At 40.5% G+C, this 13,286-nt stretch overlaps 2 protein-coding genes across 3 annotated transcripts in view; one reads left to right on the top strand and one right to left on the bottom strand.

The window, feature by feature from the left end:
- The window catches only part of LOC130291441 (myosin-1B-like), a 188,585-nt gene that overhangs the window by 102,299 nt on the left and 73,000 nt on the right, over window positions 1-13,286 (bottom strand). The window lies entirely within an intron of this gene.
- SLC38A5 (solute carrier family 38 member 5) overlaps window positions 3,241-13,286 on the top strand; it is a 66,373-nt gene continuing 56,327 nt past the window's right edge. Inside the window, exon 1 of one of the 2 annotated variants that reach the window (XM_056538100.1) lies at window positions 3,241-3,297. The gene's annotated coding sequence lies outside the window, so the exon portion shown is untranslated. Of the gene's footprint in view, window positions 3,298-3,582; window positions 3,652-13,286 lie in introns of those variants that run through there. The other variant, XM_056538101.1, reaches the window with a different exon arrangement.

Raw genomic sequence — 13,286 nt, forward strand, 5'->3', positions numbered from 1 at the left:
TATGTACAGGGGTGAAACAGGTGCAAGGGAGCCCAGGTACACTAAAGGGAGGCTGACGGACAGGGCAGCAAGTTGCGGCAAATGTACACATAAAAAGCTGTGTAAATACAATAATAAGGTCTCAAAAAATGTTTATTATAAAAATGACTGCTTATTGTGTTGACCAAAACTGTTCAATGCTGTGTATACAGACTTCTACCATACACACAGTATATACAATGCTGCTGTATACAGAGGACTCCTATCATACACACAGTATGCACAATGCTGCAGTATAAAGAGGACTCCTATCATACACACAGTATATATAATTCTGCTGAAACAGAGGACTGCTATCATACACACAGGATATATAATGCTGGTGTATACAGAGGACTCCTATCATACACACAGTATGTACAATGCTGCAGTATAAAGAGGACTCCTATCATTCACACAGTATGTACAATGCTGCAGTATAAAGAGGACTCCTATCATACACACAGTATACACAATGCTGCAGTATAAAGAGGACTCCTATCATACACACAGTATATATAATGCTGCTGTATACAGAGGACTGCTATCATACACACAGGATATATAATGCTGGTGTATACAGAGGACTCCTATCATACACACGGTATGTACAATGCTGCAGTATAAATAGGACTCCTATCATTCACACAGTATGTACAATGCTACAGTATAAAGAGGACTCCTATCATACACACAGTATACACAATGCTGCAGTATAAAGAGGACTCCTATCATTCACACAGTATATATAATGCTGCTGTATACAGAGGACTGCTATCATACACACAGGATATATAATGCTGGTGTATACAGAGGACTCCTATCATTCACACACTATGTACAATGCTACAGTATAAAGAGGACTCCTATCATTCACACAGTATGTACAATGCTGTCGTATCCAGATGACCTTTACAGTATATACACGCTGCTGAGGTTGTGATGTGTACCGCTCTGGGGACACCTGAGTTCATCTGCATTGTTCCACATTTCCTTACTCTTATGCCAAGTCTATAAATGAGAAGAAGCAAAACTACAGGAGCTGGCGCCACAACCTGCAGGAGGCCCTAAGAACAGAGGGTCATAATATCATATAGCCCATGCTGAGCTATGATCTCCTATACTGCATACTAAAGAGCCGACTGCAGAACAATATCCTATGAAATAGGCAAGTGCGTCTGATGCTTATTACATGTATAGCTGGGCACACCTGCCATGGAACCCTACACATGCCAATATTTGCCTTCAATATTAAGGCTGCATTGCTACCTTGGCTACAGCAAGCATTCTGTTAAATACTTCAAATTTTACCCTCCCCCTTTAAAATGGCTTCTGTATACGTCTACAGTTTTTAGTTAGGACGTTAGTGTCTGTGATGTCAAAGTAGATAAGGACAAAGTGGAAAAACGGGTCCCAGCAAACTATGCACCTAGGGACCTGCGTACTGGTTGACATCTAGGCCTCATACAGCTGTGTCAGCAGAAGGTGCAGGAAGGATGAAATCTCATTCTGTGATAAAACAGCCCCCTAGTGGACAAATCCTCACAAAAAACGAATTTCCCTGTTCATAACTAACTAAAGAGAATTTCCACTTTACACACAGTATATCTCCATGGAACATATCACAGGAGGATAGGGTGGTTCATGGGCACCAGTGTAAGGAAAAATAGGCAAAAATAAAAGATTCCTTTGAGGAATAAATGTAAAAATTGTAGCCAAAGTATAACCAAAGCATGTGTAGTATCTTGCAAAAAAAATATAAATGTATGTATAATTATTTTAAAAATTTAAATTGAGAAAACAATGTGAAAATGGCAGTATTTTGCTAATCCACCTCCAAAAAACAAAAAAGACAGCAATCAAAAAGTCATATGTACCTGTAAAAACTACTGATAAAAACTACAAGTTTTTCTGCAAAAAACAAGCCCCACCAGCTCAGTCAAGGAGAATAAAATTATTGGTTATGGGTCTTTGAATCTTGAAACGTATTTTATTTAATATATATATATATATATTTTTTTTTTTTTATGAAAAGTGTTTCTATCGTGCCAAATAACTCCACCACAATCTTTTTTTTTTTTTTAAACAATTATTAAAACAAAATCAATAAGTGATATGGACCCCAAGATTGTGCCATTAAAAGTACAACTTGTCCCGCAAAAAACAAGCTTTCATATGGCTATGTGGACAATAAAATAATTAGTTACAGCTCTTAGGGCCATCGCATAAACAGCTATCCGGCAGCGCTGACTGCTTCAGCTGCCGCCGAATAGCCATATACGGTACCCCGTGTGCTCCGGTGCTGGTCTCCTACCTGTCCTCAGGACTACGGAGCGTCCTCTTCGGGATCCCCTCCATCGTCGGCACTCTCCATCGTCGTCATCACGTCGCCGCGCACGCCGTCCCGGCCTGCAATAGGAGCGGCGTGCGTAGTGACGTGATGACGGCGACGTGAGAGCGACGATCCCGGGAAGCAGAGACGTTCCGGAGTGGTGGGGACGCAGCGACAGCGATGGAGGGCGACATCCAGGCCAGGGCAGCGGTGACGAGCGGTGACGGTTCGGAGCGGCGGGGACAGGTGAGTACAACTTCCTATTCTTTACATTGCACGGATCCCTCAACATACCATGGTTTCAACAAACGATGGTTCATTTGGAACGGATTACCATCGTATGTTGAGGGACCACTGTACTTTTAATGGCATTCTGCTGCACAATTTATACTATGTTTTACCGCAAAAATTCTACACCCCAGACTCCACCGAAAGAATAATATCTGTACTCAAACACGTTCTGGTTTTCCACTTTTTTCTTGTACTTTGTTACAATTGTATAAAACTTTTCAATAAAAATACAACTGAAAGAGAATAATCATGTTTATTCTTTCAGCAGAATTTTCGCATAAATGTACTGGTGTCTACGGAAATGGCGTATTACCGCTGCAGATGGAATCTCCTCCCAAAATATCTCCAGGTTTTGATTGTGTAGTGTGAATGAGCCCTTTGGAAGCAACTATAAATAAATATGAAGGAAGAAAACTATTTGGGCAATAAGGCCCAAATTGGCTTGGTCACTAAGGGGTTAAAAAAAAAAAGAAGAGTTTTGTCCACTCGGTTACCTACATCCGGGATGTCCGTGGTCGGCCCCTTCCATTATGTCACTGCGATGACATCATCACTATAAGTGGTGCCCAAATCTATAAGTGCAGCTCAGTCCAATTTTGGCATTATTACTGAGGACCGAGGACTCGTCACGACTGGACCCTTCACATCGCACCATGGTCAGTCCTTTATTCTTTTCCTATAGGTATTTCATATGTAGCTTGATGGGAGGAATGTATGGATTATTTTTAATGTTTGTAACCCCAATACTGAATTGACGTTTTGCATTTTATAATTTCTGAGAGACTGAAATAATAAGAAAGTTGAGCTATGTCCCTGCTGGCTGAGGAGCTTGATTTTCACGTAGACCCTTGTACGCCCCTCCCCACAGCTTCCCATACAGACAGGCTTTCAGGGACTGCCCAGACTATAACCCCCCGTGTAACATCTGCACCATATACTTACCTTCTGCTCTGGATTAGTAGAGTATAAAATACTTGTGTGAGCAGCTGCATCAGGATCTGAGGCTGCAGGTAGGTAGGGAGTTCACTTATACATCTTTATGCATATATTTCCTATGCTAAGTAAATCTCTATATGTTAACGTATGCGTGTATGAACATGTTAGGTGGTATTTTCCAATTAGTGTGCATCATGCTGTTGCGAAACTACAACTCCCAGCATGCCTGGACAGCCAACGGCTGTCCAGGCATGCTGGGAGTTGTAGTTTAGCAACAGCTGGAGGCGCACTGGTTGAGAAACACTGATGTAAAGTGATAGAAGAGGGGCTTCATAACCTACGAAATGTCATAAATTGCTCCAAAGTTCTGTTATGTTTCTTTATAGAGGCTATACTGATGGCATGTGTATAGTGTTCTATATTCTGTACACAATCATGACGGAGCTTGGGGACAATATTGGGGTGATATTACCACTTAATGCAATAATTTTATAAACTTATTTATGAAGAGGTATCTAAAGGTCTTACCCTTTATTATGCTACTACAATTTACTACTTGTCTCTTCAGTATTTGGCTACCTGGACATGTTGGGAGTTGTAGTTCTGATGCACGATAATAAGCCCTGATCCAGTGTAGGGTAAACAAAGTCTATGTATGTTGAAGTTTGGTCTCTCGGTTCGGCAAACTATAGGGTCACCGGCGGATCCGCAGTGTAAAATATGATGCGGATCCGTTACGCGTGACCCTACCCTAAGGGTATGTTAACATATGAATATTTTGCTGCATATTTTTTTGCTGCTGGTTTTCCTTTCCATTGGGCTCAATGAATTGGAAAATCAGCAGCAGAAAATCTGCATCAAAATACCCAAAAGGGGACTTGTTTTAAGGGTTTCTATAGGATTTTATGACAATACTATTAGCACAGTAGAAATACACGTCCTAATGTAAAATTTTAAGATTAATGATCAAAAGGGGTTATCTATGATCAGAAATACAGAGCTGATTTATTTAGAAAAAAATAAAAAAGCTCAGTTGCATTGGCGGGAAAGGAGCTAAGTTGTGGATAGGTGATAACTGCTAGATTGGTGGGGGTCCACTGCTGGGACACCCACTGATCCCCAGAATGGTGGACCTTATGCAGAGTTTGCATGAGACAATCGAAGATTGGCCGCACCATTGAATCCAAAGTACTGTATAAGGCTTTGGTAACAATAGCCGTTCTCTGGCTATCCCCACCGATCAGTGGGGGGTGGGGTGACTATTGCTTCTAACAGGGATACCCCTTTTAGCTCACACCATACAAATAACTATTGCTTCTAACAGGGATACCCCTTTTAGCTCACAATATACAAATGACAATGTGAAGGCTGTCTCATATGCATATGGCTTAAATATTCGATCATGAGAAGTTCTGTAACCTTATAATTGACTTTTGCCTAGATTAACAATTACAAACACAGACTTATATGACTTGTACTACATTTATGAGTTTTAGATGCGTTCTTGATACTTTTTTGCTGGGTCTGGTTAAGGGTGTGTGGCCACAGTAAAAGGGGTCAATAAAAGAGGTCATGGCCTAAAATTGTGACGCATTATTCTGGTTTGAAGTACCCAAACTGATAAATGACGATATAGGGGGATTCAGCTCACCTGTTCCACATGTGCATGGCCAGCCTCAAAGTTAAAAGGAGCAAGCAAAGGTGAAGGTGGAGCCAGCACTATGTAAAACTATTCCTTTATTGAAATCAAGGTTAAAAGCCCATAGAAAAGCAGAGGAAAAAATGAGCACTAGGACAAAAGTGCATATGTGCAAGGTTGGAGCGCCTCTAGACGCCGACGCGTTTCAGGCCATTTGGCCCTTAGTCATGGCATGAAATGTACCCAAACTAATAGTTGATCTAAATTTAGACTATAAACTAGTGTTTGCCAACCAGGATACCTCCAACTACAACTCTCATCATGTCAGACAGTGCTGAGAGTTGTAGTTTTGTGACAGCTTAATGCACTCACTTTGGCAAACACTGCTACAGACAGTCTTCAGATACATTTATTAATCAGGCTGGGCCACAGTGACAAATAAGAATTAGACAGTCTCCATAAATATGGACTTTTTTGTTTTGATTCCTTAAAGTTTACAATATCTTTTGCTTACTGTCTGTGAATTGGAACATTCTTGTCTACTTTCAAAGGTTCTTACAGACACAAAACACGTACAACATAATGTATGCAATGTAGACAGTAGGGGGAATTAAAGGGATACTGCAACCAAAATTTACTTATCCCCTATCAACAGGATAAGGGATAAGTAGATGATCTCGAGGGTCTGACCACTGGGGCCCCCTGCGATTTCCTGAACAGGACCCCATCCGGCTCAGTCAGGAGCTCATGGCGTCTACCTCTAGAGGGCACGCGCTCCATTCATTTTATTGGAGCGCATGGCGTGCAGAGGAAATGTTGTCCAGTTGCCCATAGCAACCAATCAGATCGCTTCTTTCATTTTTCACAGGCCTTCCTAAAAATGAAAGAAGCAAGATGATTGATTGCTATGGGCAACTGCACCCCTGTTCCTCTGCTCAGGTTTTGATAAATCTCACCCAAAATATGCACATTTTTTACATCAGTTTTTATGTGAAAGCATTGATAAATTCCCAGTTTAATCTGAGCCCTTACTTGCCCTTATACGTAGGCAAAACCGTTTAATCTGCCTATATCAACCAAACACAACTCAGGATTAATTTCTCAAATTGCTCTGGTAAAAGGAAAGCTGAGCTGTGATTGGTTGCTATGGGCAGATCAGACTTTTTTGTCCTCAGACGGATTGATAAATCTGGGCTATAGTATAATAATGCAGCTGTGAGAAAATAGGACCATGTTCTTACAGTTCATTTAAACTTTTTCTTTCATTGGTGACAAGCAAAGATATTGAGAACAGTGAAGTTATACTAAAAAGCAACAGAATATTGCATTATTTACATAGGACAATCCCTTCACTATCCCAGTAGAAAAGACAACAGTTAAGAAATTCCAGAACGCTTGTTGGATCAGAGCCATATATTGTCATGTATGGAATGTTTTATTGAAAAGACATGAAACACGCTGCGCTTCTTCCCATGCAACTGAGATCTGGGGAAGTGTGAACATGTCTACTGTGCTGTTACTAATAAAATCCTTAGGTACTAGAACAGAGCTGTCAGAATTGATGAAAGAACTAAGTAGCTCTGAATTGAGATATTCACTTTTCCTTCATAGAGTATAAATGAAGTGTGAACTGATCAACAAATCACAACAAAACAGCTAAACCCAATGTAACTAAACTAAAAAGAAGAAAGACACAATTGGGCTGTGCATGTCTTTTATTGCGCAAATTGAGTAAACATCCACAGTGCAGGGGTAAAAAAAGACAGAGAACACTTGAACTTAAAGGGTACCTCTCATCAAATAAACTTTTGATATATTTTAGCTTAATGAATGTTGAATAAGTTTCCAATAGCATGTTAATGAAAAATATGCTTCTTTCTATTGTATTTTTCCCGATCAGTCCTGTCAGCAAGCATTTCTGACTCATGCTGGAGTCCTAAACACTCAGAGCTGCCAGCCTGCTTTGTTCACAGCCAAACAGGCTGTGAACAAAGCAGGCTGGCAGCTCTGAGTGTTCTCCTTTGTGAACAAAGCAGACTGGCAGCTCATAGTGTTTAGGACTCCAGCATGAGTCTGAAATGCTTGCTGCCAGGACTGGTAGGGAGACCCCTAGTGGCCATTTCTTCAAAGTGGAAAATTAAGTAGAAAGAAGCATATTTTTTTAATAACATGCAATTGTGAAGTTATTCTGCATACATTAATCTATAATATATCAAAAGTTTTTTTTAATGAGAGGTACCCTTTAAGAACCTGTAGATCCACCTTCACCAAACATTTCCCATGTCAGTAAATAGGATTTATAAAATGTTAGGAAGCAATTATAGACATTTCCTCCCTGCAGATGTTTCAGTTCATCAATATTCCTGGAATATCATGTGTGCAGTGCCCCCTTTAGGTCAGGCTCCAGCATTTCCATAGGGTTGAGATCAGGACTCTGACTAGGCCATTTCACATTACAAGTATTTTTTCTTTTTTTTAACTATTTTAGTTGATTGCGTTGTGTGCTTTGGGTTATTGTTATTGTATTACGAGGTACTTGCTGCCCTTACTTACATTTTTCCATGAAATGCTTTCATACACCTTTAAATTCATCATTTCCTCAAAGATCACAAGGCGTCCATGCCTTCAGGCAGCCCCGAACCATAATGCCTCCGCCATCATTCTTCACAGCTGGGATGAGGCTTTGGTGTAGCATTTGTGCTAAAAAATTAATTTGTTTTCTGCCAGTCTCATGACCACCTAGATATTTCACAATATTTCTGGGAGAATGTTCTATGGACCGATGAGACAAAAGTGAAATGTTTTAGTACAAATGTACAATGCTATGCTTGGAAGAAAAAAGAAAATCACAAAAACAGAAAGCCGCATCCCAAATGTGGAGGAAGTATTATGGTTTGTGGATGGTTTGCTATCATTAAGAGATATCAAAACATTTTACAGAAGAGTGTAAAAGCAGCCGTCCATGACCTTAAACTGAAGAGACGTTGGGTGCTGCAACAAGAGAGTGACCAAAAGCACATGGCTAAACTAACAAAGGAATAGTAAAAAAAAAAAAAAAAAAAAAAGATGCTTTGTGTTTTGGAGCGGCCATAGTCCTGACTTTAGCCATATATAGATGCTGTGACTGACCTGAAATCTGGATGAATTGACACACTTGTAGGGAGGAATTATCTCTAATTCTTTAATTAGAGGTTATTTACAGATATGTATAACTTTCCGTCACCAGCTAATTTAAAAACATTTTTATTCCTCCAGAGTATCCATTTTATTTCAAGGTTTTATTGACTTTTTCCCCCTGCACTGTGGATGTTTATGCAATGTGCTCGATAAAAGACATGAATGGCACAAAGACCTGTGTGTAATTAGTTCAGAGACACTGGTCCAGACATATCAATCAGTCCGAGACAAAAAATGAGTCAGATTTTTTTTCTCAGACAGATAGCAACCAATCACAGCTCAGGTTTCGTTTCTGAAAATGAGCTGCGACTGGTTGCTATCTGAGACAAAAATCAGACATAATTATGTCATAGACTGATTGACAAATCTGGGCTACTGTGTTTCTCCATAATTGTAATAATTAGACCACAATTTATTAGTAATAAATGCTGAAATCAAGATAATATCAAATGGTTCATTTACTTTTTCTGAAGCTTGTAATGGGAAAATGTATGTAACACCCCCCAAAAAAAACATTTTTGCATACTTATAGGGATACTCTGCGTTTCGAACAAACTGTTCCGAACGCTGGAGCTGGCGCCGGGAGCTTGTGACGTCACGCCCCGCTCCCTCAATGCAAGTCCATGGGAGGGGGCGTGACGGCTGTCACGCCCCCTCCCATGGACTTGTATTGCGGGAGCGGGGCGTGACGTCATGAGGGGGCGGGGATATGGCGTCACGAGCTCCCGGCGCCAGCTCCAGCATTCGGAACAGTTTGTTCCAAATGCTGAGCAGCAGAGTACCCCTTTAAGGGTGCATGAAGGTGGTCGTAGACTGCTACAAAATGTCTCTTCATAGCCCAGGCCTTAACCTAATGAACTTGGACATATCTTTCACATTGTTTGGGAGCATGATGCTTTTCAGAAATGTGCTGCACTCATAATTCTCCACCTGTGCGAGCAGATCTCCACATTATTGCTGTGCGAGAGAAGGAAAGTGATGACCACTCAAAGTAGTTGTCAACATTTTTACCCCACCCACCAAGACACTAATATTTATTTTCCAAGACGTCAATGCTCTGGGTGTTTATAGATATTTCCAATACACTATACACTATATGGCTTTTTAAATAGAGTCATAGAGACTTAGACTGCAGCTATTGCTAGTATTTACTGTATGCACACAGCTGGATGATGTTGGCAGGATTGGCCTTCAGTCTAATCTGTAATGTGTATGTCTGTTGCTTATGCTATACCTAGATAAAAAATAATAAAAAACACTCTCCCTCGACTGCTCCATGCCTGAATGTTTACGTGGGAGTCAGTGGAGATAGCTATATGCATGTGACATGCCTCATATGCAACGCTCACAGGATCAGATGTCCGTATGAGACAACATTGTACCCTGTTATACAACGAAGACCACAATAACCCTCTGGTGGGTGAGGAATGGGAGAAGAGTATATTGTTATCTTCTAGGGTGGGCAGAATGAGGAAGGCAGCTGCACTACTCCTTCAAGGACAACAGGCCAAAAGCTATGTACAGTGATCCCTCAACTTACAATGGCCTCAACATACAATGGTTTCAACATACAATGGTCTTTTCTGGACCATCGTAAGTTGAAACCAGACTCAACATACAATGTACAGACAATCCAGATCTGTGAAACGTGTCAATGGCCGGAAGAACCCACCAATCAAAATGGGCATTCACTGGTAAAACCCCTGTATTACTGAAGCGTATGCACTGACTGGTGTCTGGTAGCGCCCCCTACAGTACAGAGTGGTATTACATGTTCTGTACACTTTACCTGTACCAGGGTTAGCTGCTCCTTTGGACAACAGGTGAGGGCGACTCCATTACTTTTTTACTTACAGGACCATGAAGAAGCTCGTGTCCTCTACATAGACCAGTGTTTCCAAAGCAGGGTGGCCCCAGCTGTTGCAAAACTACAACTCCCAGCATGCCCGGACAGCCTTGGCTGTCCGGGCATGCTGGGAGTTGTAGTTTTGCAACAGCTGGAGGCTCCCTGCTTGGGAAACACTGACATAGACAGTGATTTACAGTTCTCAGCAGATCTTTCCTACTTTTATATATAAGGATTTGCTTTATCTATATTAGTTATCTACTTATTTTTCTTTAATCCTCACTTTTTCCTATTTTTGGATGACATTTTGGTGCCTTTAGAACCATTTACCAGGTTTCCATAGAGTTATGGTCTCAACATACAATGGTTTCAACATACAATGGTCGTCCTGGAACCAATTAATATTGTAACTTGAGGGACCACTGTATTAAGCCATACATTTAGGGTACATTTAAATGCAACTAATCTGTTGCCCGCAGCTAAAAATCCGCTTACTTAAAGGTGTACTCATCTGGAAAACACTTATGGATTTTACGCTAGGAAAATTCTGCAAGAATTTCAGATGTGGGCATGTGAATGTACCCTAAAGGGGTATTCCAAGTTAAAACCACTCACATGATCGCAGGTGGTTCCGGATGCTGGAACAACCTCCAACCCCTGCCACCCCCCACCATCGATCTCCAGAATGAGGCCCCGTGTGTTGGGCATGTGTGCTACCACTGCATTCATTCTGTCTTAGGTAGCTTATCGTTGTACTGGGCTATCATCAGCAGCTCCATACACAATGGATAGAGTGGCTGATATCGGGGAGTCAGACCCCCTGAATTCTGACACTTATCCTGTGGATAGGGGATAAGTGAATTTAACTAGGAACACCCATTTAAGGGTATGTCTTTCTTTTTGTCTTTTTTTTTAGTTTTTTTTTGCTCCACATTTCCATATCATTTGAAGATACATGTATAAGTTGGTATCATCAAAACAAAAACAAAAAAAGCAGAAAGTGTTGTCCGAGCCATATGCCAAGATCGAGAGCTGCCCCAGGGCAGCTTCTATGCCACATGGTCATGTTCCTACACACTGTCTCTAAGGCTATGTTCCGCATGAATATTCTGCACGGACATTAAAGGGGTATTCCAGGCAAAAACTCTTTTTTATATATCAACTTGCTCCGGAAAGTTAAACAGATTTGTAAATTACTTCTATTAAAAAATCTTAATCCTTCCAATAGTTTTTAGCTTCTGAAGTTTTCTGTCTAACTGCTCAATGATGATGTCACGGGATGTGGGTCATCAGAAAGCAGTTATAGAGAAAAAAAAACAGCTCAACTTCAGAAGCTAATAACTATTGCAAGGATTAAGATTTTTTAATCAAAGTAATTTACAAATCTGTTTAACTTTCCGGAGCCAGTTGATATATAAAAAAAAGTTTTGGCCTGGAATACCCCTTTAAGAAGCGGGAGAGTCCCATTGATTTCAATGCTTTTGTGGATTCTGCTCGGAAACGCATTGCTGGCTATGTAACGGCACATTTCTGAGCAGTCCCAGCTCCGGCATATTCTGTGATTCTCAATTTTCCATGTGAACATTCCCCCGTGTGAACATAGCCTAATAGTTCTTCCACTATAACATAGACAATGGCATGTACCTTAGGCCGACACCAGCTCTATCTCTTATCTCCTCTATATAATTTCACTTATGTGTCTCTCTTCTCATCTCTGGCTTCTGTGGACGACGTCTTGATGGTTACCTTGGAGGTTTAGCTGTGTTTGAATGTTCACAGATGAGAGCACAGCCGAGAGTAAAACACACAGAACCAGAATCCAACCACACAGCATAAAATAACACACAACATTGTCCTCTGATTTTATACGGAGCCACACACTGGATACACTGACCTTTCTCCAGCACTTGACTATTAATATCCATGTATTTCAGGGAATGAAAGGCCCAAAGGACTCAGTATAAAAAATAAAACCCACAATCGACTCAGATTTCCTTAACCCTTGTTTTTTTTTATAGAACCAGTCAGGTCACCATTAATTCCCTACAGCAAAGGCCCTGAGGCTCCAATTCACATGGTCTACTCATTAACTATACATCTCCTCATTGTGCCAATTGACACATTTATACATTATAGAAAAGATTTACATTTCATCACCATTTTACTTATGAATCTAGAATTTGTATAAATTACATTACTTATCATGTACTGATCCGGAGATACAGTCTGTATTTTCCAGTGCTACACTCACTATTCTACTGAAAGAGTTACTGTGTACACACATTATATTACTTATCCTGTTCTGATCCTGAGTTATATCCTGTATTATACTCCAGAGCTGTACTCACTATTATGCTGGTGAGATCACTGTGTACAAAAATTACATTACTTATCCTGTACTGATCCTGAGTTATATCCTGTATTATACTCCAGAGCTGTACTCACTATTCTGCTGGTGAGGTCACTGTGTACATACATTACATTACTTATCCTGTACTGATCCTGAGTTATATCCTGTATTATACTCCAGAGCTGTACTCACTATTCTGCTGGTGAGATCACTGTGTACATACATTACATTACTTATCCTGTACTGATCCTGAGTTATATCCTGTATTATACTCCAGAGCTGTACTCACTATTCTGCTGGTGAGGTCACTGTGTACATACATTACATTACTTATCCTGTACTGATCCTGAGTTATATCCTGTATTATACTCCAGAGCTGTACTCACTATTCTGCTGGTGAAGTCACTGTGTACATACATTACATTACTTATCCTGTACTGATCCTGAGTTATATCCTGTATTATACTCCAGAGCTGTACTCACTATTCTGCTGGTGAGGTCACTGTGTACATACATTACATTACTTATCCTGTACTGATCCTGAGTTATATCCTGTATTATACTCCAGAGCTGTACTCACTATTCTGCTGGTGGGGTCACTGTGTACATACATTACATTACTTATTCTATATTGATCCTGAGTTATATCCTGTATTATACTCCAGAGCTGTACTCACTATTCTGCTGGTGAAGTCAC

The sequence above is a fragment of the Hyla sarda genome, chromosome 9, assembly GCF_029499605.1.
Source record: "Hyla sarda isolate aHylSar1 chromosome 9, aHylSar1.hap1, whole genome shotgun sequence".
Classification (NCBI taxonomy): domain Eukaryota; kingdom Metazoa; phylum Chordata; class Amphibia; order Anura; family Hylidae; genus Hyla; species Hyla sarda.